The sequence below is a fragment of the Chelmon rostratus genome, chromosome 3 (assembly GCF_017976325.1).
Source record: "Chelmon rostratus isolate fCheRos1 chromosome 3, fCheRos1.pri, whole genome shotgun sequence".
In the NCBI taxonomy this organism is placed as follows: domain Eukaryota; kingdom Metazoa; phylum Chordata; class Actinopteri; order Chaetodontiformes; family Chaetodontidae; genus Chelmon; species Chelmon rostratus.
This window is the reverse complement of record NC_055660.1, coordinates 4,701,008-4,728,676: the sequence shown is the minus strand read 5'-3', so window position 1 is coordinate 4,728,676 and position 27,669 is coordinate 4,701,008. Positions and strand designations below refer to the sequence as shown.

The 27,669-nt window shown below is 40.0% G+C and overlaps 1 protein-coding gene across 1 annotated transcript in view; it reads left to right on the top strand.

Moving 5' to 3' along the window:
* The first annotated feature begins 2,634 nt into the window (after positions 1-2,634).
* Positions 2,635-27,669, top strand: part of LOC121604197 (F-box/WD repeat-containing protein 7-like) — a 38,582-nt gene continuing 13,547 nt past the window's right edge. Inside the window, exons 1-3 of the mRNA XM_041933642.1 lie at positions 2,635-3,103; positions 13,560-13,710; positions 21,247-21,323. The gene's annotated coding sequence lies outside the window, so the exon portion shown is untranslated. The remainder of the gene's footprint in view (positions 3,104-13,559; positions 13,711-21,246; positions 21,324-27,669) is intronic.

Genomic DNA, 27,669 nt, shown 5'->3' with positions numbered 1-27,669 from the left:
ACCAGGCCCTTATCCTGTGAGATTGTTCCAATTATATAGCTTGAGAAATCATCTACACAATATAATGTATATTAATATACAGTCACCGGCCACTTTATTAGGTACACCTTGCTAGTACTGGGTTGGACCCCCCTTTGCCTTCAGAACTGCCTTAATCCTTCGAGGCATAGATTTAACAAGGTACTGGAAACATTCCTCAGAGAGTTTGGTCCATATTGACGTGATAGCGTCACGCAGTTGCTGCAGATTTGTCGGCTGCACATTCATGATGCGAATCTCCTGTTCCACCACATCCCAAAGGTGCTCTATTGGATTGATATCTGGTGACTGTGGAGGCCGTTTGAGTACAGTGAACTCATTGTCATGTTCAAGAAACCAATCTGAGATGATTCGAGCTTTATGACATGGTGCGTTATCCTGCTGGAAGTAGCCATCAGAAGATGGGTACACTGTGGTCATAAAGGGATGGACATGGTCAGCAACAATACTCACCACCACCACCGTTGAAACAAGGCAGGATGGATCCATGCATTGTGACCCTACCATCTGAATGTCGCAGCAGAAATCGAGACTCATCAGACCAGGCAACGTTTTTCCAATCTTCTGTTGTCTTATTTTGGTGCAAGTTGTAGCATCAGTTTCCTGTTCTTAGTTAACAGGAGTGGCACGCAGTGTGGTCTTCTGCTGCTGTAGCCCATTTGCCTCAAGGTTCGACGTGTTGTGCATTCAGAGATGCTCTTCTGCATACCTCGGTTGTAACGAGTGGTTATTTGAGTTACTGTTGCCTTTCTATCAGCTCGAACCAGTCTGGCCATTCTCCTCTGACCTCTGGTACCAACAAGGCATTTTCGCCCACAGAACTGCCGCTCACTAGATATTTTCTCTTTTTCGGACCATTCTCTGTAAACCCTAGAGATGGTTGTGTGTGAAAATCCCAGTAGATAAGCAGTTTCTGAAATACTCAGACCAGCCCGTCTGGCACCAACAACCATGCCACGTTCAGGGTCACTTAAATCACCTTTCTTCCCCATTCTGATGTTCGGTTTGAACTGCAGCAGATCATCCTAACCATGTCTACATGCCTAAATGCATTGAGTTGCTGCCATGTGATTAGAAATTTGTGTTAACGAGCAGTTGGACAGGTGTACCTAATAAAGTGGCCGGTGAGTGTATATTGTAATTTGATGTCCGCAAAGGAAAGACTAGTGTAGACATTACTTTATTTTGAGATGTCACAAGGCAAAAATGACATAGAGGGAAACTCATGGACATACAGCTGTTTTATATAAGTAAAAACAACAAGAAAAAGACAAAACAAAGCAGTTTGATGAATTAAAGTAACGGAAATCAAATATCCAAATTAATACAGTATTTTACTGATGATTTTCAGAATTACCTGTGGGTGTGTGTGTTTGTGGAAATACTGAGATACAATCTCAGTATATCTAAAATTCTGGCTATGGCTGGAACATAAACACAACTCTCAGGATTATCCAGTATATTTTAGCATTTAGTTTCACTGTCAAAATGACAAAGACAACACATAGACAGATGACATCAATGAAAACCCCCAGCTTTGAGTTCAGACTTTCTGTGAGGAGTAGCTTACAGGGGCAATTTCCATAAAAGCACACAGCTACAGAGAGTATTTCCAAACACAGTGAGGTTATTTGCAGTTGTCCTTTGTTTCCAGGGTCTGCTTTTCAGTCTTCATTGACCAGATGCCCGTCTCAATTCCACACTTCTCAGGATCACATGTTTGGTGCTTAGTGATATCTCAGGGTTTCAGACTGTCCCTGGAGGATCCAGATACACAGCATGAAAATGACCATGAGCCAGAGCTAACCATGGCTGGCACTGCAGGGCTAACTTCACCAGCAGCAGCAGCAGCAAACTAATCCACGACAACTTGCTTTTTTCTGCCTATGAATAAATGAGGCTCAATATGCTGGAAAGAATTAGGTCTAGGTTTTCATCCAGCAAGATTTCTGACACACCATGCAAATTTGGATTTCGAGCCCCCCACCTCTTCCAGGTTTTTTCCCCAAAAAAACTTTATTGACCAAAATATATCTACATTTACATTTCATTATAAGAACAATGCTAAAAAACAAAATGGAAGGTACAGGCAAAGCTTATACATTAAATTCTCACCTAAAAGACATTTCACTATGTGGATACTCTCAATATCATTTTATGTCATTTTTATAGAATCTTAAAGTCTTAAAGGAAAAATAGTAAATGTGGTATTATTTTGGGAAAACAATATTTGTGAACGATAATAGTATTGTCTATCTTATGTCTTATAAAGATTTTTTGTTAATATTAATATTAAATGTAGTCTACTTATGGTGAAAATGAACAGGAATCACTAACTCGTTTGTTTTACAGCAATAATTAAACAGCCAAAATTTCACGAGAATTTGTATTTAATTTTTTACATTATAAGCACAATTATAAGATATCTGTTAAGGCTGCCATAAATGTAAATACACAAATGTTACTGTATAAATCTCTCGCGTGGATGTCATCCGGGAGAATGTTGTTACATCACATTCGAGCGCCCACGAGCAAACAAAAACGTGTCATCATCATGTTGCGACAGCCATTCTCTCCAGTCGGTGGAGAGTCAGGAGACGAACAAACCTGGCGGTTGTTGAAGAGGCTGTGAAAGGCAAATCACCCACAACTGACACGCCGTTTGGTCTCAGTGGATGTGTTTTCCCACTGTTAATGGTCGGAGGAAGTCATATGTCACCCAGTGAAGTAACAGAGTCACGGGATCGACCAACACTCGTGAATTTGGCAGAACAGCTAACGTTAGCGGTGTTTTACTAGCCAGCTAACATTACACGAACTTGGCTTGTAGATTGCCTTGCAGCGGCTAGTTAGCAGGTCTTGCTAACGTGCTAGCTTCTGTTCGTTAGGAGCACACACTGAGTGCTGCTGGTGGGAAACCAAGAAACGAAGAAGGAGCGTTTAACCTCACCGGACCCTGTAGCGTTAGCTTCTTCAAGCTCCAAAGGATATCACGGTTTGGATAACGTAGGACGACCAAAAGGAATCGTACGAGAGGCCTGTTTGTTATCTCAACATTTCTGAGGTAAATACAGCTTACATTTACAAAGTGCTAGATCACAACTGGGTAATATTGTGGTAATGGACCAGTGGAAGTGGGCCTAGCATTAGCCAGCTAACGAATAGCTCGATAGCTAGCTTAGTTAGCGTTGCTAACGCTAGCCAACTTAACGCACTTCTGTTGATGTGGAAGCTTGCTAGCCACCTGAAAGAAGTTAACGTTGTCATATGCAGCTGAGTGTGGCTGAAGGTACTGTGTTGAAATGTTTTCAGCGTCAATTAATGCAGCCTGACCCAGTTTGGAGCCTGTATTGGCTCACTTCTTTGATAACACTGTGCCTTTTAAAAAAGCTGCACAAACTGAGTCAGAAGCTGCAAAGTGCGAGGAGTTACGTCCGCACGCAACACGTTAATTTACTGTGTGCACAGCACAAACTTGATGAGAGTGAATTTTTATTTAACTCGGTCATTGTGTACAAAATAAAGGAGTTTGTGCAATTCATGTACAGTCAAGGTTTTATATCCCAATAAATGCTAGGAGACCCCATGCGATGCTAGGTACGTTAGCTAAAGCCAGATGTTCTTGTGAGCACACGGATGACAACAATTCACGGGGCAATGACAACTGTTTGCAGGGTTTTTTTTTTTAGATTTGGTGGCTACAATGTAGGAAACCGCTGTTCCTGGTATTCTGCACAGGGACAGTTGTTCTCTCAAAGAAGGCAGTTCTTGTAGTATCGATGGCTTGGCTGATCGTTAGAAAGGTCTAACAATATGTCCCCTTTTCTACACTTAGTTGTCACTTTATTAGGTAGTGTTACACCCAGCCAAAGCAAGTACAGTCTGCAACAGCAGCCATCAGGTAAGCTGTTACCTGAGGGATATCTTCATGAAGGTTGTAATATCCAGTTTCTGTTGCAGCTGCTTAAGAGATGTGCTGAATAGACGTTACTGTCATATTGGAACTTTGTTTGTGGCGCTGATGATTTGTACAATATTACATCGAGAGGTGTTGTCTAATATTTAGTTTATGCTTATTGATATAAATAGGTGGTAAAAATATATTAGAAGCTGCTGCTCATGGCATCCAGCATATACGTATTCTCTGAGCTACTGTGACAAACGAGTATAAACTTTTTAATCTTTTATTGAACAACTATGACATAACTTGAGTTGAAGACACACCTGCACACATGACAGAGAACAGTAAGAAACTTGGATAAGGTTGCCTGCCAAGGTACCTGGATTTCTGTTGGAGTGCTGCAGGTAGCAGGTAGATAAAGTTTTATCAAGGTTTCCGATGCCAGGGTGTGATGTTTACAGGTGCTACACATAACCAGGATAGTATAGGAAAGTGCACTCACTTTCAACCCGAGTTTGACCCCATCCCACGTTAGCCAAATCCACAGGCGTGAATTCACATTCAATTGTGGAAGTGTTCATACTCATTGCATTACTATGGGGACTTTTGACCATATGGTGTTTTTGTTCTGTGCTGTTTTTCTAATGTGGAATTCAGTTGACTTTAATTTAAACATCATTGTTATTTAAGTAAAGCAGCATTCCAAATAGAGAAGACAGTTCACAGATGTGGTGTCCAACCCATGTTAAACTTAGTTCAGGAGGATTGTGAAGTCAGGTCAAATGACACATGTTGACTGACTGAGACACTCAACCAACGCAGGTTTAGTCGACAACACTGTCAGCTTGAAAGGGGTTGTAGACGAGTGGCTCTTATTTCCTTTTCAGGAGAATACCTCTGCTTCTCCACCCTAATGGCTAGTTAAGTGCATTCCTGACCTCTCAGGTCTGACTATGTTTTTGGTGAGATAGCTAGACTAAGAAACTTCTGCCTGTCTCTTCGTCCTGAAGTCAAGACTGAAAACTGGTGTCATAGATCTAGAACTAAACTTAAATATAAGTTAACCCATCTGTTTATGTGTTGTCATGGCCTGTGGGCCTGTTTTAACAAACAAAGACAGGAAGCACTCACACTAATGTCAATATACCACAATCATTTATAGAAGTCCTGTCTTTTAAGAATCATATTTGAATAAGCTCCTGAAAACCTTTTTATCTGTAGTGACTGAATGGATTTTTATTACGAGTAGAGGTTGAAAACACTGCTGTCTGCTTTGCATTACATTTGTCACATTTGGGTGAAAAAGTTTCAAGTAACGTTTTGAAGTAGTTTTCTGTACAACTAGAACTGCATGGTAAAATGTAGCCTCAGACTAATAATAATGATAATATGTTTATTTATGTACCATCTTTCACGAGAAGTGGTCTTTTGTATTTGGAACAGGGTCTTAAAGGACAACGTGAAATGTGAGTCTCGTCTTAACACAACATCCTTAGGGTGAAGAAATTATATAAATGTTTTGTATCACATGGGTTCCAACAGTGCATCTGCAAAGGTGCTTTTCTTCTTGAACAACATCCATGTGATGCACGGGGCCTAACCACTGAACTATTTACACACTGTCAATAGACTGACTTTACTGTTCACTTGTCTAATTGGATCTACAACTCCAACAAGGCCTTTCCTCAATAGATACTTTGAACAACTTTCTGTTTTTAGACTTAAATATAAAACCATGGTGTTAAGTCAACATCTCTCTGACACAGTGTCAACAAAAGCTGAACACACAAAGCTTAAAGGTAGGATTTATTTCAGTGCTGTGGTAATGATTCATGTTGGGTTTTATAGGAGTTATTTATTTTTCTGTTATTTCAGCGTATATTTTTAGGAACACATTGCCAAGTTGTGCTTTGGGGAAGCATTTGTATAACAAGTGAAGTAGTGTAGACAGCCAGCAGCATTTCCAGGTTTCCCACTAATACTGAAATCTGGTTGTCGTTTGGTATTGTGGTGATTGTCATCGCTGACAAGTTGTTGTCATGATTATCATACTATAATTTACTAAATGACAAAGAACAGCAGCAAATCCTTGCATATATGAAGCTTGAACCAATGAATGTTCAACATTTACATTTTCTTTCAATTGACTGAGTGATTAATTGACTGACTGTTGCAACTCTAGTTACAAACACAACCGTATTGACTGTTCATCAAAAGGAAAAAGCTGTTTATTTGACTTGAAGCCAACAAAAAATGGCCACTGTTTTCTTGAGTTCAGCCTGTTCACTTTTGCCTTTGGCTTGATAAAGCAGCAAAGTACTGCAAGCTCAATTGAAAAAAATTAAGCAAACATACATTTTAGAGGTAAACTTGGGAATCTACAGCAGGCATGGGGACATTAGCTGTTGGTTTGATGTTGAGTAGTATTATATTTTTACCTTTTGTGCCCTCATGGCATGGACCCTCTAATTACTTAATACTGCTGGTCTGGCCATGGTCCAGTAATCGATCAGTTTGCATCCTAATGTGATGAAAGATTTACAACAAAGATTTTCCAAACTTAAGGACTGATTACTGACAGTATGGCTTCTGCTGCAGTGCACAGTGTCACAGTCAGTAAAAAGCCAGCCTCGAAAACTGGTGAACTAGACCAATAGTAGGCAGGTTTGGACATTTTTGAAAGGACATTGATTATTTGGTCATTTTTTGCTTTTAACAGTTGCTGTTTTGGCAGCTCTTCTGAATTACTGTTGGAGGAGGCAGTTTGCTATCTACAAGCTAAGCAGCTACAGTTTTTTTATTGCTCACAAGTATTATTTAGGGCCAGAATTCCCTCTTTGTATCCCTAAAGTGGTTAAACCATGACCAATTGTTGAACCCTTTAGTTCCATGCATGACGTTGTGTGGCACATGTGTGTTCCTCCATCTCTTTGGTTGAGGCAGTGTAAATAAGTGAAGATTAGAGAATGCAAGTACAATGAAATGCTGACAAGAGTGGCATATTTTCAGTTCACAGGGATCAGTGTGATGAAATACTGCTTTCTGGCTGTGATTATTGCTGCAAGGCCTTGGAGAGTGAGAGATGAGGGGTATCCTAGACTTTGTTTGCAGTAAGTTTCACATTCCCACACTCCTGACTGTTGCTGTGTAACTGACCCCAGCGCCTTTCTAAAACCATTCTCATACGGACAGTGAGATTTTCTGGCTTTGAAGGTCGTACTAACAAAACATGAGGGCTGGTACGAATGAGATTGGTTGTTCAGGATGTCAGTAGAGGGCAGTGATTCAGGTGGGATGCATTCTTGGAGACTGGTCTCAGCAGGTCCACACTAAACTTTCTATAATTAAATGTTAAACTGTCATGCAATTAAAAAAAATTTACATGCTTTGTGTTAAGTAATCGCATATATAATCGCATATGATCTGTCACAGGTAGACTCACTTCCTGTTCAAGTGTGGCATGGCAAGACTGGTTATAGCATCAGAGGCTGTGCTAGGTCAGACCTGAGTTTGCTGCTAAGTGCTTTGTGTTGAGGTGATATTGTGCTACAAAAATTCCTTGCTGTAGAAATGGCACAGAATGGTGTTCCTAGCAACATTTTGTCATCTGCTACCACCATGTTTACAATGCTACTGTGGACAGTTGTATGTTCAGTGATGGGGCCAGAGGGCAGTTTTATAACCGAGCTAAACGGCTAAACTAGTGACCCCGATCCAACTTGAAAAATGTTGATTTTGGTACCTACTTTCAACACAAGTCCGCAACTGAGTTTGAACCAGTTGGAATGTATTTTAACCACTATTCTACTTGGGCCCCCCAGACACACAGAGCTTGCAAGTGAGGTTCATGCTATCCCCCAAATGCACCTCTCTTTGTGTAGGTTCCTCAGCCAAGGAGTAGGGCTTTCTGGTGGTCCAGGGCAAGAGCTTTCCCACAAGTGGACCCCCTGTGTATGTTTTGCTCCAGTTATTGCCATACTTTTGAAATGTAAAATACTTTTTGTGTTAATGGACGGTGTAGTAACTGTTTAGTGGCATCGGGTTTTCATAAGACAAACCAGGACAACTTTGGCAGGATCTGGAGCACAGTGTTACAGTAGGTGTTTGGAAGGGACTCGGTGGATGAAGACTGAAGAGAAAAGCTTCTGTGTTGAAGTCGAATGCTTTAGTAATGAAGTGAGTGCAGTCTGATTTGAATGGGCAGACCTCCAGGCTTTTTGGGACCCAAAACACTGCTTCATGGAAGATGTTGGGACATTTGGATAATGAGTGATTCATGATATGATTCATGATTTAATGTGCATCCACAGTATGGAGAAGAGAGAAGGGAAGGGATTTGAGGGCTCGAGGTAGGCCTACTGGCCGAGATGAGTCTGAGGACTTCTTCCAGATAGAGGATCAGGCAGTGATACTGTGTAGTGTTAAAAACGGCGGTTAGATTTCCAAATGGCAAAGAAATGTTTTAGCTGCAGAATTTGAATTTAGAGGAGAGACAGACGGTTATAAGCACCATTTGAGTGAGTTTTGTTTAACATGATGGAGAGAAGCTGGAAAAGACTGCAGGAAGGAGTAAGTGGAGGAGGCAAACTGTGTGTAGGGACTTACTTAAAGGTGTTAGCAAATGGGGGAATGCAGAAGGAAATGAAGCGGTTCTCGTAAGCAGAGGAGAAGCAAAAAGATTAGAAGAACAGACGCTATAAAAATCCAGCCTGCCTTCAGCATTGTGTGGGCAGAGGCACTTGAGAGAAAGTGAGATCAATGAAAGAGGAAATTAAAGGGCTTTTCTGTGGGGAGGTCCAAGTCACCTTGAAGAGAGAGGGATCTCCCATTTCCAGGAAAGCTCATGAACTGTGTTGCTGCCCCAAAGTCCTACTTGATGACTTTCTTAAAAACAGACATCAAGATCAAGGAGGGCTGAAATAACAGTTGGGCTGTAAGTAGGTCAAATGTTTGGATATTATAACTCATGTACTCGGCCCCTGATCCTCGACCTGATTGTTGTGTCTAAAATCACTCCTTTGTTATCACATTTACTACTGCTTATACGACCTCAAACCAACCTCAGTAGTTATTTGAAAGTGAGCAGTAAATTCAGATTCTGGATGCTAATTAGTCATCATCATTTTGCGTCATCACTGACCACTTCAGCGTTGTACTACAATAGTTTACCCATTTATGAAATTTGCAGTATTGCATTATCTGCTTGTTAGCAAAAAGTGATGTAACTGCCATGGATTCTACTTTTTTTTTTTTTTTTAATTCATTCTGGATTTTGGTTTTTAAATTTTGATTTTTGATAGCAGCCAGAGGTATTACAGAAGACGATCACGGATGCTTGACGACGATCCGTCACAACAAAATCAAGCACTTAAAGGAAAGAAGTGAGCGAGTGAGCCAGAAAAAAAAAAATCCAAAAACAAAACATCGAGGTCCAGATCAACCTCCATTAGAGTCACCATAGAGACAGATAGTGATGCTATTATCCGAGGGATTGTTTATGTTCCTTCTGCACTGGCGATATTTCCCATGTTGCTGGTACAGAGCTATGTACAACACAAAACAATTGGGAGGAATGGTAATATTCAAGTTATGCACACATGTCTCATGTAAAGTCTTTGCTAGCCACATGAAGCCTGCTAGCATTAGCTTTTGCACTCTGTAGCATCGTGGCTATTGCACAACGGTAGCTGAAAGGGTATAATATTATAGCATCATGAGAGTAATCTCAGTCTGAAGCTGAATCCTGGAGGGAAACTTTGATCCTGGAAAAAATGCGGAGGGTCATGTTGTCAGATATTTATCAGATAATGTTCGGTTGCATGGAGCCTGTGTAAACATAAAGTGTAATTGAAGTAATGCGTTACGCTGATTTTCTGCCTAAATCAGATTTTATGTGATGTTCTCAGTGTTGGTAAAAGGCTGTGTTTTAATATCGCCCAAATTCAATTTGAGACGTCTTTTTTGTCTAACTTAAAATTTGTCTGCCTTCACACCTTTAAATATTAATTTCCCTGTGGTAATTTACCTGAAACTTCTCGTTAATTCGCTTGTCATGCCCTGCTGTTACACAGCACTCTCATATTGTATCCTCTTCTCACTCTCATGAAAATATTAACTCTTTATCTTTATCTTTTTATTTTACTTTTTTCAATTGTATTCTTTCATCGTCCAAGTTCTCCATGTCTATAATGCTGTCATCGATCATTTGATAGTATTTTTTGTTCTGTGCTCCTATAATGTGCTTTCTTAATGAGTTTCACTCCCAGGGTTTACTGGAGATTTACAGGCAAATACAGCAAAGCGTGGGCGTGTTCTGCGGTTGTGAATCGCCCTCTGCTCTGTATCTGTGAGGCACAAGGAGCACGTTAATAATTCAGTGCTGTGCCATGTAGCTCTGAGTTGGTTAATGAACACGGGGAGGAATCTCCCAGGCATATTGCTTTGATGTGGGCTATAGTATGAACGCTGACAAGAAGTAGTCGTTGTCGGACAAAACAAGCCAGTAGTGGATATATTATAGTTAAAAAATGATGTTGTAGCAGGCGATCTTGTAGGCTCTCAGAGCTAAACTAGAGAAGGGATAATGTAGGGGGGTTTCTCTTTATCCTGTTCTAAGATAGACACTTCATTTGTTTCTTGGTGCTGAACAAGAACATTTTCAACTTTTCACAGTATCCTTTCACTCATCATGTCGACAGGAACACAAAGAGCAGACCTCGCCTAATCAGCCAAGGTCTTTCTCTGTGAGTCGATAACAACTGTGCCAGGGTCATTTACACTAGAGGGGTGGGTTGGACATAAACACAGCTTTTTTTGTCTTTTTTATTCACACTTTACTCAGTGAATATATTTCAAATTTGTGGTTTTGAATTGGTAAACATTTGATGCATAGATATAGATAATCCATAGTTGGAATAGGCAATATTAAAACATCAAATATGCAGTGTCGTATCATGAAATTGATATATATTGTAATAGATTTTTCTTAAATTCAATTGAGAATCAGTTTATAGTTAAAAGTTTGTCTGATTTTGTGAAATCGACTAAATTAAATATCTGGTAAATCAAGATACCTTATCACTTTACACCTGCAATTACGAATGTCTTTGGCCGCTTGAGGGCAGCAGGTTGTGAACACATTGACATATCATATTTTAAGTTGTTATAGCATTCATGCTACCAAACAAGTTGCTTATTTGCAGGTATAGAGCACCAGCAGCTTTCATATTTACTCTCTTTCTTGGCCCTTTAGCAGCCAAATGATCCACTGTGTTTGTTATCAGTTAGTCACTAACCTTGTCTGTTTATCATTTGGTGCTGAGCAGGTAGAGTACAGTGGGTGTTGGTCACCCAAACTAGCAAAGTTATGGACCAGCCAGATAAACAATGAGTCAAAAACTTCATTTAGGTCACAATTCTCAGTCCGCTCATCACTACGAGCTGGCCCTTTACATTGTTGCATGGTGTCATATCAGCATTTGATAGGTTATTGTAAACATACTGATTGTTGCTCATGTAAATCCAATATCATAATGTCGGTGCAGGGATATAAGTAGCTCTCCAGCACACAGAGCCAACTCCAGGCTTGGTGTGATTTCCTATCAGAGGCTGCTTGGGCTCTGGGGCTTTCAGCTCAGACCTTTTCCATCTTGCCTTAACACAATTGCATCTCTTCACTGCCACCCACAACTCTTTCCCTCTCAAATGCCCACCAGTCCTTCTCTGAGCATGCAGCAGAGGTGCAGGATGAAAACCATTTGAAAGGAGGCCTCTCCCAGCAGAGGCCCTGTTGGCATGGAAACGGCTGTCTTTGTGAATGGAGGCTTCTCTTACCCGCCTGGTCAGAGGTTTCCCACTGTCTCATGGTCCAAGAGGACCCTGTCAGACTTTTTTTTTTAACAAGCCAAACCCGTTACAAGCCTACCAAACCTGAGTTTATATTAGTTTTATGCTACTTTTTGGCCTGTTGTTGTCCCCCTTAGCTTCCTAACTGTTGTCGTCAGAGTGTGATTGTGTTATTGCAGGTGTTACACTTATTTCCCACATTGTGTGAACAGTAGAGTGCTCTCATTCATCTACTGTGCACACTGAATTATAGGGGGAATCAGCCGATTAATCGGCTATTGGCTATTTCCTGCTCCAAACTATAGTTATTACATTGGCCTTTGAAAATCCACCCTCTGTGGAACTCTACTTTCTATGCTGTCTATTTGTATAAGTTATTGCACAATCTGATGTTTTGAAGGAAAAGCAGCAAGTTGCTTTACTCTGCGGAGCAGGACAGAGAAGCACTGACCTTATTATTAATTTCCAAATTCTGTTTAATCAACCAAAAAGCCAAGGTCACTGCAGCATCCTGTCCTTGTCTCGTCCCTGCCACACAGGTGTTGAGAGTTGGCACACTCTTCCTTATCTGTCCTTCATACCGTTTCCAAATTTCGAGACCAGAAATTATGATTAAAAGTGTGATTGCACTGTTTTGGAACACAATAATAGAAGAAATCATTATTATCCTTAGATTTACACTTTTGTGCTAAAGTTTTGCCCTGACAATATCCAGTCTCAACATGGCCAAAACCAACCTAACCATTTTTTGTGTAAAAATGTATTGAATCCTCAATTAGAGGATTTTACTAGCTGAAAATTGTAGCGGAAACTTTGTCATGGTGCAGTTTGCCAAAATAAACTGCATGGACAAAATATTTGCAATATGACCCCCCCGTATCATGCAGCCGGACTAGACATCATGTCAATTTGAAGCTATGTAGATCACAGTTCTCTGCCCCCATGCTCTTTCTTCTGAATGAATTATTTACAGTTTATCAGAATTAAAGTAGGTTGGGTCACACTAACTGTAGCTCAAAAAAATGCATCTTGTGTGAATAGATCACAAGTTGGTAGCTTTAAATAGACTTGAATGCACGGGATCTGGTTTCTCCAGCTCCAGTTTAAATAACAGATACCTGGATATATTTTTTAAGTTGATTTATATTCTTTATTCCATAAATAGTATTTGACCTTGTTCCTCTTCAGATCTAAGTTCAATAATGGATTATTTTTGTTGTGATAAAGAATTAGAGGCACTGAAGGAATGTGTTGCATTGTCATGGTAGGATATCCTCCCTCGGAGTTGACCTGGGTGGCTTTCCGCCGGGGACGCAGGCAGCTGGCAGCTCGGTTAAAGTGCCTTTAAGTCTATTACAGAGGATAATCCTTGAGGGAGAGTTCAGTGAACAGAAGGAGCAGGCAAACCAGTCTGTCAATTCACTTTCCTCACTTTTGCCATGCGATTGTATCTCCTGTACAATCCCTCCTGATGCAGCCAATCGTTCTCCAACACATGGCCACCATATGCTTTCTTCATTATTCCCTGAAAGGCGGCCTCCCTAAACAAGACATTGAAAATACAGAAAAAAAACAATGACGTGTGTGTTGCGTGACCTGAAAGCCTTAGCTCTGCTCCAAACAAACTTGCTATAAACGATCTCTGAGGTGCATGTTTTGACATTACAAGATGAACGTTAACAGGCATGTTTTGTTTATTTCTCTGCTGTTGCCGTGCCGTTTGTAACCCACAGTTGTTTCCTCACCTTTGTTTTTTTCTCTACATTTTCTCCAGCCTCCCACCTTCCACCTTCGCTGCCCCTGGCTCAGTCGGTGGCTCAGCATCACTTCAAAGGGGGAAGGTCTGTGGAGCTGCAGATAACACGCTGTACCCCCAAGCACCGGCAGGCTTTTCCAGAGCCCCTACACAGTCCCTCGACTGACAGGTTTGGCCCCTTCTCTGTCTTGTAGGAAACCGTTTCCGCTGCTGCTTTGCTGATGTTCCTACTGTTTTCTTTTCTCTAGTACCTCTCTTGCTGCAAGTTCCATTGTTGTGGTGAGCCCCAGGCCTGAATGCACACTTGAATTGTCGGCTCGCAGCATTTGTGTAGTACATGCAAATGCTGTGAACTTGAAAAGATGAAAGGAATGAATAAGTTGTTGCTTTTATTTTAGTATAAGTATTATGGCCTAATGCACAGGAGTCTTGTCTGGTTTTATAAACAACATTTACTTTTGACAGTTTTAGTAATTTTCGTCTACATATTGAGCAAGATATTTGGCATGGATGTCATGCTTCAGTCCTCTCTAAATGAATTCTGGTGCTGCGGCCGCAGTTTTTGTTTCTGTTTGGGCCACAGATTGTGCCTAACGCCATGAGTATTGACTGATCTGATGTCAATCAGAAATCGTTTTGTTTCCTTAAATTGATACATAATGCATCAGCATTGGAGATCATGCGTAAGCCACAACTTTTTGCAATCACTTCAAATATTTAAATATTCCTCTATAGTATCTGTTTATTGTGTATTTCACTAGGGTCAGTGATTGATTACACCTTGTCTCACCGTCAGCATGCCTCTCTCAATCATCACATAGCAATTATATAAAGATCAAATTCCAGACTGCTGCAGTAGTAGTGTGGTTAATTCATGACCCTGTGGGTGGCAGCTGTATAAACACAAAATAAATGTAATAATGAATATTATGCTCCTCTTTTACAAGTTGTTAAATAGAAGTACCCTTTAAACCTGCTTACATGACAAAATATTAATCATGAGTCATTGAATTGTTTTACTTTCATCAGTGCTGTGATGCAAGTTGAATTTTGGCTGAATCTGAATTTGAGCATCCCTAAAAAAAAATCATCTTATATACTTGACCGCCACAAATGTAGTGGGCAACGGGTGGCCGCTTTATGTTAGAGTACTTTAAGTAGTTTTGCTAATGCGCACAGACATGGCATCTGTTGGCTTATCAGTGTTTCCATGGTAGCAGCACTTAACTGCTCAGGTTCCCCATGATTTCCTCTGGGATGAAACACCTCTTACTCTGCTGTCTAAGAACATCTTTGTCTGCCTGTGGATTTCTGTGGCACATACTGTCTCCAGTGAAAAAAGACTGTTATACAAGCATTTCATGTAATCAGCAGCCAGTTAAATCCTGCAGAATGAACCGTCAGAGTGTGCGTGCTTTCGTGAGTTAGTGCGTGCATGCGTGCGTGCACACCTTTAAATTGTAACATGAAAAATGCAATAATAAGTCTTTTAGACCTGCTATTACTACCTCCATTCATAAACTATTATCATGGATTTAATTACTGATTGATTAAATACTAATTACTTAATCATAGGTTATTATTTGTAGCCATTGAAAACCAGTTTGCAGTTAGGTGTTTATAATAAACTAGCTTACACTGCAACAGCACTGGCCGCATTTGAAGTAATTATAACTTCGCTTTCAGCTAGATGTCCTAGGAGATTTACAGAAGGTCACATAAATTAGCACAGAGAAAGCAGACTTTTCACACTAGGATCATTGCTTGTCTCTCCAATTTGTTGGTACACTTATGCCACATCATATCTGCAGCCTGGAGGTTGATGTGATGCAGATCAGGCACAAGACAAAATATTGAATCAAATTTTGCGATATTGAAAAAACAAAACAAAACATGGGTTACGGTATTTTATGAATTGCAAAATGACCTCTGTGTGTTTGTGCCCATAGCTATGGCACATGCTTGGAGGTTTGAGTAATCACCTCTTCACTATGTAACACTAATCACACAAAGTGGTGAAAATGTGTCGTCAGGCTTAAATGTCAATTTATTCAAAGTGCTACATTAATGCAAAGCAGGCAACACAATTAATCACCGCTATCACTGCTATTGTCACTGTTATTGGTAGTAAAATTTAAAATGGCACCAGCGATAGTGACAACAATCCAGCAGATGTTAGTTTTTATCAGTATAAATGGTTGTGCAGAGACGAGATGGGATTCAGCATTTAAAAATCTCAACTGAGCCCACCTCTCAGACTTGTAATGGAAACTTTTAAGGGTGAGAGCAATGTCTGCAAAAGCTTGAAATAATTTTTCTTTGTAATAATAACATTAATCAACTCTGAATCAACAGCCTGAGACAAACGTGCATGATCTTACTCTTTCATTAATTCTGCCTCTCATTAGTTTCTGTTTTGCCTTGTAATGCCTGCTCTGCATGACTGAAATGTGAGATAATTTGCTGCGGGGAAAATTGTTTTTTTTTTTTTTTTTTTCTTTGCCGAGACTCACAGCTGCACATTGTGTCATGATTGTGATGGTCAGGTCTTAGTTGCGTGGTGGAGAAAGCTCCTGGAATTGGAGGAAGAAGCTGTTGAGAAGGTGGGGTCGGAGAGGAAATGAGGCTACATTCCAGCCGTGATTTATGAAGTGTCTTTCATTCTCTCTGTGCTGCTGGCTAGTTTGCAGCTGCTCCAGACAGTTCCCTGAGTTTAGTAGAGCTGGACTCATCTGAGCATTGATATGGAAAGGAAGTCATTAGTTGCCATATGAGTAAAGTTGATATGAGGCCTGTCTGATATAAGGAAAATCTGCGATGTGCGACAACTTTGTTCACTTCTGCGATGACGATATGACTTGTGATAAATACACAAATCTTTAATTATACGTATTACCACGCAAATGTAGAAATGATGGTTATAGTGCTACAGTTTTTGCTTATAACTATTAAAAAAGCTCTAGTGAAATAACAAGAAATTAATGAGTCAAAGGGGTATTTATTTCAGCAAAGGAAAATAAGAAAAAAATACAAGCTTTTCTGTTTTAAACAACCTTTATGGCCATTTGAGCATAGAGTCCAGAATTTACAGGGTACCCTTGAATGCACCATGAAATCCATATAGGTGCCCATGTGCTTTGCTCAACATTTTGTCGAGTTTATGAGGTGTACTCGAATGCAAAACTCTGACACAGGCAGCTAAGGACAGAAGCAGCGCAACAGTAAATAATACCAAACCACAGCAGAGACTCAGCATAGTCTTTTATTTTATGAGTATTTTCCTACAAACATTTACCCACCAGTGTGGTGCATAACTTTCTGAGATCTACTCGGCAAACAGAAAATCTACCCACATTTGGAGCTTGGCTGTTGTTAATTGAGGACTCACTGTTGCATGTAAATGAAATAATTTCTCTACAGAATGAGTCACATTGAATGTGACGAGACGAGGCCTGTTTTACCATTAATCTGTGAGAGACTCCTGCACTGCTGTGTGAGAACATGTTAACCCGACTGGGCTCGAAGTTCACACCTGCAGCAGGAATTAATGACGTTCTTGTAGCACCTCTCGGGGTTGACTTACTATGTTGGAATAACAGTATCATACTCTACAATATGCAATATATTAACATTGCACTGGAAACTATTTCATCTATTGTGTGACCTAAAATTGGATCAGCCACTCCAAAACATTTTGCATTCACCTATTTGTTATATATATATATATATATATATATATATATATATATATATATATATATATATATATATATATATATATATATCAGAAATAATGTGAACAGGCTGTTCATTCTGGTACAAAGATATCTTCTTGCATTTCATGGCACACCCGTCAAATGAACTCAGAACAGTAAAAGCTAGTATGACTACATAAACTTGGCCTTTTTTGGAGCTGGGATGCTGCACTGAGGACGTTGGTGCAGCAGCTGCTTTGTTAGAGCAGTTAAATGTGCTGCACCACTTCAGATTTACAGAATGTTGTATTTTAAAGTGAGGTTGCTGTTGTTACCTCCTTTACACACAAATGCATTTTCGTCAGATTTAGTAAAGATAATTCACAGTTTGAATGTTTGATCCTGTCAGCCATGACAGGAGAGCACAGAATGTAAACACACAGCTAAGCAACATCAAACACAATCAATCGCCTGATGCTGGTTGCTTGGTCATCACTGAAAAATGGCAGCTATGTTAGAATGAATAAACGTTACATAAATACAGATGGCAGTGCCGTTTGTCCAGGAGCTTATCAATATTTCAGAAGAATCAAAACCAGAATCGGCTTTGTGGCCAAGTATGTGTGCACACACAAGGAATTTGACTTTGGTTTGAAAGCTGCACACAGTGTACTCGCATGGGAAAAAAGACATGCAGCTCAATCTGGACTAAAAGACAAACAAAACAAAAGCCTGAACAATAAGTTAAGTGATGCAAAAATATATAATGAACAATATTTACAAAGAATAATGGAGCTTTCAGTACTGATCAGCCAGGAACCAGTACCAATTTATTACTGGTTCTTGATCCCCATTTGAAAATAACTGTTGTGCATTTTGGCTATGTAAAAGAAGGAAAAGGAAAATGTCCTTTAGGTCTAATAATAACTAAAACTCAGTCAGACTACTGACTGCTGACTGCTGTATTGTCTAAATGAATGCACACGAGTGCATTTACAAGTTGAGAGACTTACAACTTGTCTTCTCTGTACAAAGTTGATATATTCTGGATGAGAACAATAATTTTGTTCACAGAAGACGGTTGCATAACCCAGTGCTTCTCTCATATTTTGACCAGAGTTACTCAAACTGAACTGAGGCCAGGAAACACAGCAGTTGCATTCCTCCATGTGGACTCACTCTATTTGGCACATCCAGACACAGCTGACCCAGACTGAAGTTGCATGCATCCATAACCGCTGTGTTGCCTCACTCAAAGGCCTCTTGGAAACATTCAGAACATTTCCTAGAAAGCTCTGGGTTATCCCCTTGATATAAGTGTTAAAAGGTGGCTTATTTTGTGTCTGAACACAGGAGGTGGAACAGAAGCGCCAGATCGTTGTCTCTGAATTAGGGAGAGGTTTTGAAAGGCTGAACTCACTAGTATAGCCCCTTGTATCACAAATATATTTATATTTAGTACTTGACTCTTGGGTCAAAGTGATCCTGGCTTCGTACTAATTCTCCTATTCATATTAGAAGCATTATTTTTATGGGCATTTTGCCATTATCAGATAGTGAAAGAATAGATACAGACAGGAAACATGAGGGGAGTGAGAGGGGGATATGACATGCGTTAAAGGTCCCTGCCCGACATTGAACTGTGGTCGCACAGCCACATGGCACACATCCCAAACACCAGGCCTCCGTGATGCCCTGGAAACCTTTGTTGTTTAACGTTCAGAGCTTCAGTTTCGTGAGTTTGTGTGAGTGCAGTTGTGCTTCATGCGTTTATAAAGCTATGAGCTATGAACTCTTGATGATTCATGCTGTATATGTGTGGATGATGATGTCTTCCCGATATGATCCTAATGGTCTGCATCTTGGCCAATCCAGGCATATTTTACCAGCCAAATTTAAGCCATCGAAAACCATTCCTTTCTATACTGAACTTTAACGTGTTTTGTCTACCTCAGCCTGCTCATTAATATCATATTAATAATTTAAGCACGTCAACTTTATAGTTTTGAATCAAAAGTAAAACAAAATAAGGTGGACTGATTTTAGAAAGCAACACACTGTTATAGTGTCGGATTGCACTCGGCATTGCAGGTCACCGATGTTAAAAGACTTGAACGTGGCCAAAAAGACCTGGATTGGGATGTCTATAGAAAACACAGCCATACAATCATGTTTTATTTCATAACATGGTACAAAGCATGAAAATATTTCGTTGTTGTCTCCGTGTTCGAGTGTTTCACTGAATCCACCTTTCTAGAATTTTGTCTAAAAATGATCTTGTCGCAGGCAGCCAGTAACCTCTCGCCACATCTGGAAACATCCACCAGTTGCTTCATGCAACATCATTACACAATAGATGAAGTGTTTCTTTGCAGCTTCAGTTCTGCAGATAAAGCCGATATACAGCAAGAATTCTGAATCGGGAGGCTTTCGGTTTGTCGAGCATCGTTCTGTCCCACGGTTATCAAATGTCAAACAGCTGGATAGCCTGTCTGGGCATCTGCTCATTTCCCAGAACTCGATGTCCATATCCAGTTTTGTTTAGGTCAACTTAGAAATCCTATTCTCTCTGCACAAGCCAGCTCCTTGGCACTGCTGGGGAGGCTTTTGGGCATAATTATGTTTGTAGGCAGCTGCTCCACACCAGCAGCTCAATTTCTCATATTAGAACACCTTTATCTGTGTCTTGACCTGTTATTGAGCAAATTATACCCCAGGGTACAGAAATGAGCTTTTCACTGTTGGGCAATTTTTGCAGTGTTGATTTAAGTTTGAGAGTTTCAACAGATGAATATAAGGACTGTGTGAGAAGGCTCACAGGGACAGGATGATATCCAGAGGTGACTGGTGTTACTAGCTTGAAATTCAATTTACTTTTTGGGAAAAATATCATTATATCCTCCATGTTTTTTCAGTGGGCAAGAATTTAGCCAAAAAGAAGAGATGTACATTTTATTTAATTTTCTGGAGTAATTGCACCCCCTACAATGGCCTTAATTGGTGGCACAGATTGTCAGTACCCCATTCAACATCGGTGTTGTAATTTGATTGGTGCAATTTTCATGCAGTGCAGTTAACCAGCCGAAGGGCCACAGTTGTTAGCCATTGCTATCTGTCTCTATCATTGCCATCATCCCTATGTTACTCAGGTTACTATATACATTGCTTTGTGATACAGTTCCATTCACAGGGTAAGATTTGGACTGCTGAGGTTACAGGACTGCAGGACTTTCCTGTAATTCCACTAACTCCAACAGAGTAAATGTCCTCTCTCCACCTTCATGTCACATCAGTCACATTGTTCCAGTTATTCTTACATTCATATATCAGTAATTGAAACTTATAAACATAATACATTTCAGTTAGGGCCTCAGGATCAGTATTTGGATGAAGAGGCTTGTGAGGAATAAGGTGTGTCAGATTTGGCTACAGCTGTTATTTCAATGTGTCAGATGCATATCCAATCGACATTTAGGTGTATATAAGTACTTGATTGTTCTTGGATTTGGCAGATGCCAAATGTTAAGGGATTCAAATCAAGATCTGAGCCAAAGAACTTGATCTGGACAACCCTATTCCTTACACAGAAAGTGAAGAGAGTTCAAATTTCAGTTTGATTTTAAATGTGCAAAGATTCACCATCAGGTTAACGCTGTTAGACGTGCACTGGTTTGCCAGCAGCTGGCCCGGTTCACTTCCCCTCAAATGAGACAGAGGAAGAACTGACGCATCTGTGGTGGTGACTCACTGTTACATGCTGATGCAGGTTTTGTATATTGTGGCAGGTTGTTCAATTGTTCTGTTGTAGTTTTTTTGGCAAACCTATTGAAGAACTGGCATGTTCTGTCTGTGTTCTGGAGACTAAACGGTCAAATCCCAGCATCCTTATCTTACTACTCTGGCCCTCCTGCTTTCTCCTCTGCTATTCCAGACGGCCCCATGGCCTGTGTACTCTTTGATGACCGCCGAAATTGCTGTGCTGACTGCTCTTTTTCTCTCCTTGGCCACAGAAAGGATCAACCCTTAGAGCGGGACCTGGAGTGGAGAAGACCAATTGTGGCCCGAACAAAGACGAACAGAGAGAACTGTAAGTAAACACTGCAACTGTGTGAACTTCTCAGGGGTCAGGAAGTTTTTGCGTGTATGTAACTCGTGCTCAGTGCCACGCTTATCACAGAGCTTCACACACAGGAATAGTGAGTTTTGTGGTTGTTGTGAATGGGTGAGTGCAGATGAAGCCGACTGAATTGCTCCTTGGTGTGTGCCGTATCTGAATCTGTGAAGGGTTGGATCAAAGTGCGCAGCAGATGGCTGGTAATATCCACCATATATTAGGTTCCTTGCAGTCTTATTTGTATTCTGAGTCTCTCTCTCTCTGTTCGTGAACAACATTTTGTTCACAAGCTTTGTTTTCAGAAAATAAAACCTGGAAGACAAACAGTGAACGAAGCAAACAAGGACGTTATGCTTCCATTGAAAAGGCGATGAAAAGTATTCTGGCAGATGCTCGACTAGGGTAGACTCTTTTTGCCGATGTATAGACCTTTTAACACCTTTGTGAACATTGTCAAACTTTATAAACTGGCTCAAGTTTATGTCATGATAGCTGATAGGATGTAAGCTTTTGAACCCAGTTGTTTCCTAGCAACACATTTCCCATCTAAGAGTATGTTATCAAGTAAATTCATTCCCACTCCACTAAGGTATCAACAACCATATATAAGTTCTCAACCTATTTGAAACACTGATTTTAATACCGAAGAATTGATGAGTCCCAAGTTTTTTGGAATCAAGGTTGATATAAAAGACTTCAACTTTTACAGCATGGGGCACAGCAGAAAGCATGCATTAAGCTACGTACAACACATTATTCTATACTTCTACACTAACTAACTTTGCAAAAGCTTGCTCTGACTATAGCTGCTACTTCTTATTTTCATCGTCAATTAATCTGCAGATTATTTTCTTGACTAATCGATTAGTCTACAAAATGTGAAAAACATCCCAAGTCCTCCAAGCCCAAGGTCATGTCTTCAAAGTTGATTAGATTTTTCATCATATAAACTCGATATCTCAATCTCAGAGTTACTGTTCCTTTTCTATCTGTGTGGTCTTTAACCTTTTGTTCTTGTTTTAAATACCCATTTTTTATTTTATAGCGAAGTGAAACCATCCTGCCACAAAAACCAGAGCAGTCTAAGTGCATCGTCTACGTTTGTTCCCTTTGGTGAAGATGTGTAAGCCATGTGTCACGTAGTAAAGTGGAAAAAAGTGCCACAGAGATCAAGGAGGACGAGAAAATGATTGCTTCAGTGGACGTACGGAAGGCCCCACCCTGTGTTTCATTGTCAGTATCTCAGGCAGGATGCAGACCTTTCACACTTGTGCACGAGACACAGTGGAAGTTGTTGGAGTTGTTATGAACAAACAGGAGGTGAATTCAGTCAGAGGCCTATTGTGTGTGTGTGAGTGTGTATCTGCATGTGTGCGTGGAAAAGGCATGTGAATAGCTGCAAAAAATGATATCAAATGTGTTTTTTCTGTCTTTTCATGTGTTTTCTTTAAGATAAACATATATTTTTCAGGCACAGTTATATTTTCATAAGGTCAGGTTGCAAATATTCGTCATTGTGTAGCTTAAAGTTGATGCCTATGTGGTTGTCAGCAATGACTGTGGGGTCAGAGGCAAACATTTAAGTGTTTATGGTGTAGTCAGTTCATTGCTGTGAGGGGGGTTCTTAAAGCCGTGAGTGTGTTGCAAGTCTTGAATTATTCATCCTAAGCACGCGCCGGTGAATTAAAGGTAAAGTGATAGCACGTAGCAGTGCCCTGCATGGCTTGCTGCTGCATTTTTAAAGTGTGGACTGGCACTCAAATGTCAAAATGTTAACATTGTCTTCCCTCTAAAACTGTTACCCTGGTCTCAGGGGCCGGATGAAGGAAATTTGATATGGAGTTTAAATAATTCAGGATGATGGTTTGGGATTGAATTTTCATCCAAGTGCAACTTCCCTATTTATATCCCAGTGCTATCTCCTTGTGCTCAAGTCTTGAATGCTTTAAATGATGAATTTTTCCTGTTGCAAACAAGAGACGGATACGACAAATATTTCATCTTTCATCTTGAAACCAAATCACTTTCATATTTAATCAGTCCTTGAGCTGTACATGTTGCTGCTTGTTGCCTTCGCTGGAAGAGATTTTGCTTGAACATTAACAGAAGAATAGTGAATTCCAGCGAAAATGTGACCACATGCTGCAGAATCCCTGAAGGAAGAAGCGCACTGCCGTCATTTCCCTAAAAGGTCCTTTCAAAATCTGAATTTGAAACTGCTTCCTAAGCAGACTGTTGAAAGGGACTGAGATTCAGCCATCCTCTGTGTCACTCCGTAATCAGTCCCACACCTCTCACCCACTCATTCTCTGTAAATAATTCAGAACAGCCTTTTGCCTGCTCCAGAGAAGAACGTACACACAATTGATAATGGAGAATAGCTGGGGACAGTAGAAATTGCTGCTGATGCACGTTCAGAAGTCCAGAAAGTTTCAACAACTCTGACTCCACTGTCGTTTTTCAATTGCCGTTGAGATTTTGCTCTTGATTAACTTCACGTTTAGCTATGCAAATGACCACAAGTCCAAGTGAAACATGAGTAAAAAGTTTACAGCAGTCGAAAACTAAAAGGAAAGGATGTATCTTTCATGAAATCGTCAAATTGTATACACTCAAATCAAGCAGTTTTTCTCATTGTGAGCCAAATGTGTCAGGATCTTAAAATAAGGCGTGACCTACAGACAGTGGGTCAGTTGTGACAGCAGTCAGCTGTACTTGCTTCAGGCTCTGTAAATGAGGGTAACCGGTCGTGTAGACTTTTACTGTATTTTTTTAAACACTCTCCTCCAAGAACTCTGTGATGTGATGTGATTATGGCTGATGATGGATTTCGTGTTTGAAAATTATAGCTCGCTGCTGTTTTAGGGGTATTCAGCAGAGGGTCTCCAATGACATCAGCTGTGTATTTCATCATGATGCTTCGAGGCTGCCCTGTGTCGTATTGTAAAAGATGGCCGTTGATGTGAGGATCTGTGTCATCCTTTGAGGGGTGTGGTGAACACTTTCTCAGTCATTCATGCTTTGGAGATCCTGTTGAAAACAGGAAATATAACTTTGTCCCTGTGTTAGAGAGACAGGAAGTTGTGACTTTACAGGACCTCTTTTTGCTTTGGCCTGGTGCCCAAATATGAGTTTTAGTCATCGTCAAATCTGTCTTTCTGTGTAATTGAACAAAAAGATATGGTATGAGCAACATGAATAGTCTCAAGCATTGAGAAATAATCCACCATCAGCCTTTTCTTCAGTAACTGATGTTAGTTGCAGTCCTGCTTGAGCTTTCAGCCTTTGCCCACTAGAGTGCAGCCTACTCAGAGGAAACGCTCTGTCTGCAAGCTCAGCCATGTCTTTGTGGTCACGTTAAGGATTTTACTTTGTTCAAATGATACAGAAATTTGCCTTAGTGTTTGAATAGTACATTTCTAATGTTTTCAACAGAAACTGGATTGATGTCCTTTATGTGACAGCATTCAAACTTTAAGACAAACAGTGAAGGATGGACGATGACCTCATCAGTGTTTTTCCTTTCAGTGTGTCAAAGTTTGGGAGCTTCAGGATGATTGATGACATAGTTTGAAAGCCCACTTAAATGTATCGACCACTAATTGTTTTGAATAGATTGATGGCACCATGTTAATTATCACACATTTCCCACTTGATTAAGTCCAGACCTTACTGCGCTTTCAAAGTGTGTTTCTCATCGTTCAGAGATTTAAACAGTCCAGATTAGGTGACTCATTTACCTTGGTGACATTCTGGTAATGTCAGCGGTTGTGTTGTTGTGAACGGGGACTTTATAGACTCTTAACCATTAGTCTGTCCATCAGACACAGCAGTCTACCTTAATGTCTCATTAGTGGCTTCAACAGTGTTCTAAATGAAGAACATGCTATAGATTTACTCCGCAGTCAGTAGACACAGGCATAATCCAGCAAAGCGGATCAGGTCTTTAAAATGTTGACTCAAGGATATAAAGCCAGGTAAACAGAAAAAGTAATAATAATAATAATAATAATAATAATAATAATAATAATAATAATAATAATTACATTTGTGATTAACTAACTGCAAACTTTGGCTAGGTTTTAGTGATGGCCAATTTGAATGGAGTATTTCATCAATATTTGAGATATTATCATGATGGATATTTTGTGGTTTCTTTCCTTGTGTCTTTGTTTTTCTGTCTTTCTCTCATTTCATTTTTAGAATAGGCTTGAAGCATATAAATTTACGTGCTGCCAGAAAAACAGATCATAAAGTGTGACCTTATCAAACACATGCCAAATAAAAATAGTTCATCCGTAATAGTCAAAGTATGTTTTTGTGAACTGTTTGAAGGAGTTCATATCTCAGTTAGTACCATATAGCTCTTTATGCAGCTTCTGAATTGATAAAGAATAGCATTGGTATTGGTTTAGTGTTCTGTTTCGGCCCATACCAAGGATTTAGGTATCTGAGTTAGCATCGGGAGAGAGAAAAAAGTGGAATTGGTGTATCCAAATATAATTGTTCAGCCTGGGAAGCGGCTCAGGAGTAATTTTTCATGGTTGCAAAGCCATGTGATAAAATGTTATCTTTCAGTAATGAAGAATAATAGCATGAAGCCTCACAAGAGAATGATTAAGGATGAAGTGCATGAGTTTAAGTCAGTGTCTTGGGAAATGAAAGCTTTTTAGTCCATTAACAACAGAAATAGTTTATTAGAGAAGGAAATGAAAGGTTGCAGTCGTCTTTACATCTTTCTGTCTTTGCAGTCTGAGCTTCTGATTGAAAACATATTGCTGTCGGGGCTGTGTAGCTCCACGGTAAACCATGTTAAATGTTTTAAGGCTGCTTGAGGCTCCTTATTTACTTTTCTTATTCCTTTTCTCACTCTGTACCAGATTGGCATTCTGTCAATTTCTGTCCAATCATGGAGTCTGCGGTGTTAACCTAAACCTCTGAGACACATTTTTAATGCTCAACAAATCTTTCCGCAAATATGCAGTTGACAAAAGCCCAAATACAGAAACAGATACTCTTTGTCGACATTTCTCTTTCTCAATATGTAGTACAACAAAGAAGGCTATTTAAAGTTAACGCATGTGTTGATCTCGGAGACAGAGGTTAGTGTTCAGCATTAAGGGATCAGCATGTGGTGTTATGATGCCACATTTCCGTTGACAATAGAAGATGAGACAACAGTGACACAGCTTTTTTTTTTTTTGTGCCGCACTGTGGTTGTTTGTGGTGACATGAGTACAGTTATCATCATCCAGGGGATAGGTTGACTTGGTTTTTGGTTTAAGTTAAATTTAAAGTGCAGAAAGCTGCATTGGGCTTCAGGCTGCTGTTTTGTTTTACATCAACTGTTGCGTGTTTGTCTCAATGTATTTTATGGCCTGTAATTTTCAAAAGATGGCTTGCAGGTACAGTGGAGGTCAGAGGGTTGTAATCCACCCTTAGCCCTTCAAACATGTAGTGAGATTTTTGTTGATTAAAAATTAAAAAAGACAGTTATAGGATTATGGAATCAAAACATGGAGATGGCAGTGGTAGTAGCCTTAATTTGAAGTTGCATATTGCACTTCTTTTAGACTCACAGCTTCAACATGGTCTCACACCCAGTCGACCGAATAGATTGTTTGCCAGTGACTCACAAAATGACACACAACACTGTTGTGAGAGTATATGGGTCAGAATAAGCTGCTTTGTCCTGTGTCCGATTCTTCTTCTTGACTCCAAGAGACATCACAGATCATTGCAGAGCACTGTATTGATCAATAAAGCTTTTGTTCAGTTAATGTGGTACTGAATATTAGTTTTGCGGGCACACTGCAGAATGGAAGATTTATGTAGTGATGTTTTTCATTGGACCAATGATAATACAGTGATATTCATGCCGCGTTATATGCACGTCTCGCTGGCCCACTGGGGGCTGATACTCCCCATAGCTGCTTCATTTAAGTCTTGTGTCGTTATGTCATCCTGTGAAACCCTCTGCTATGGTGCAGTGAGTCTCTGCTTTATGGATCAATACTGAAGCAGCGAGCTGACACAGTGAAAAGCAATATTCATAAATAATGAATAGGACACCCTTTCACCCTGCCCTGTCTTTCAGTCTTGAGAACAAAAAACAAAACCATAAACACAATGCTTATTTTTGCTCTTGGACCATTATGTTTTAAGACCCACATTTTGTCATTGTTCTGCCTTAATGTTAGCTGCTACATATACACATTGTGACTGAACTGTGCTTTTTTTAATGCAATTCTTTGTCCTTCTTCCAGTTTGACAGTGTTACTTTTCTTTGTAGATTGTTTCTGATGATTGTAGACAGAGG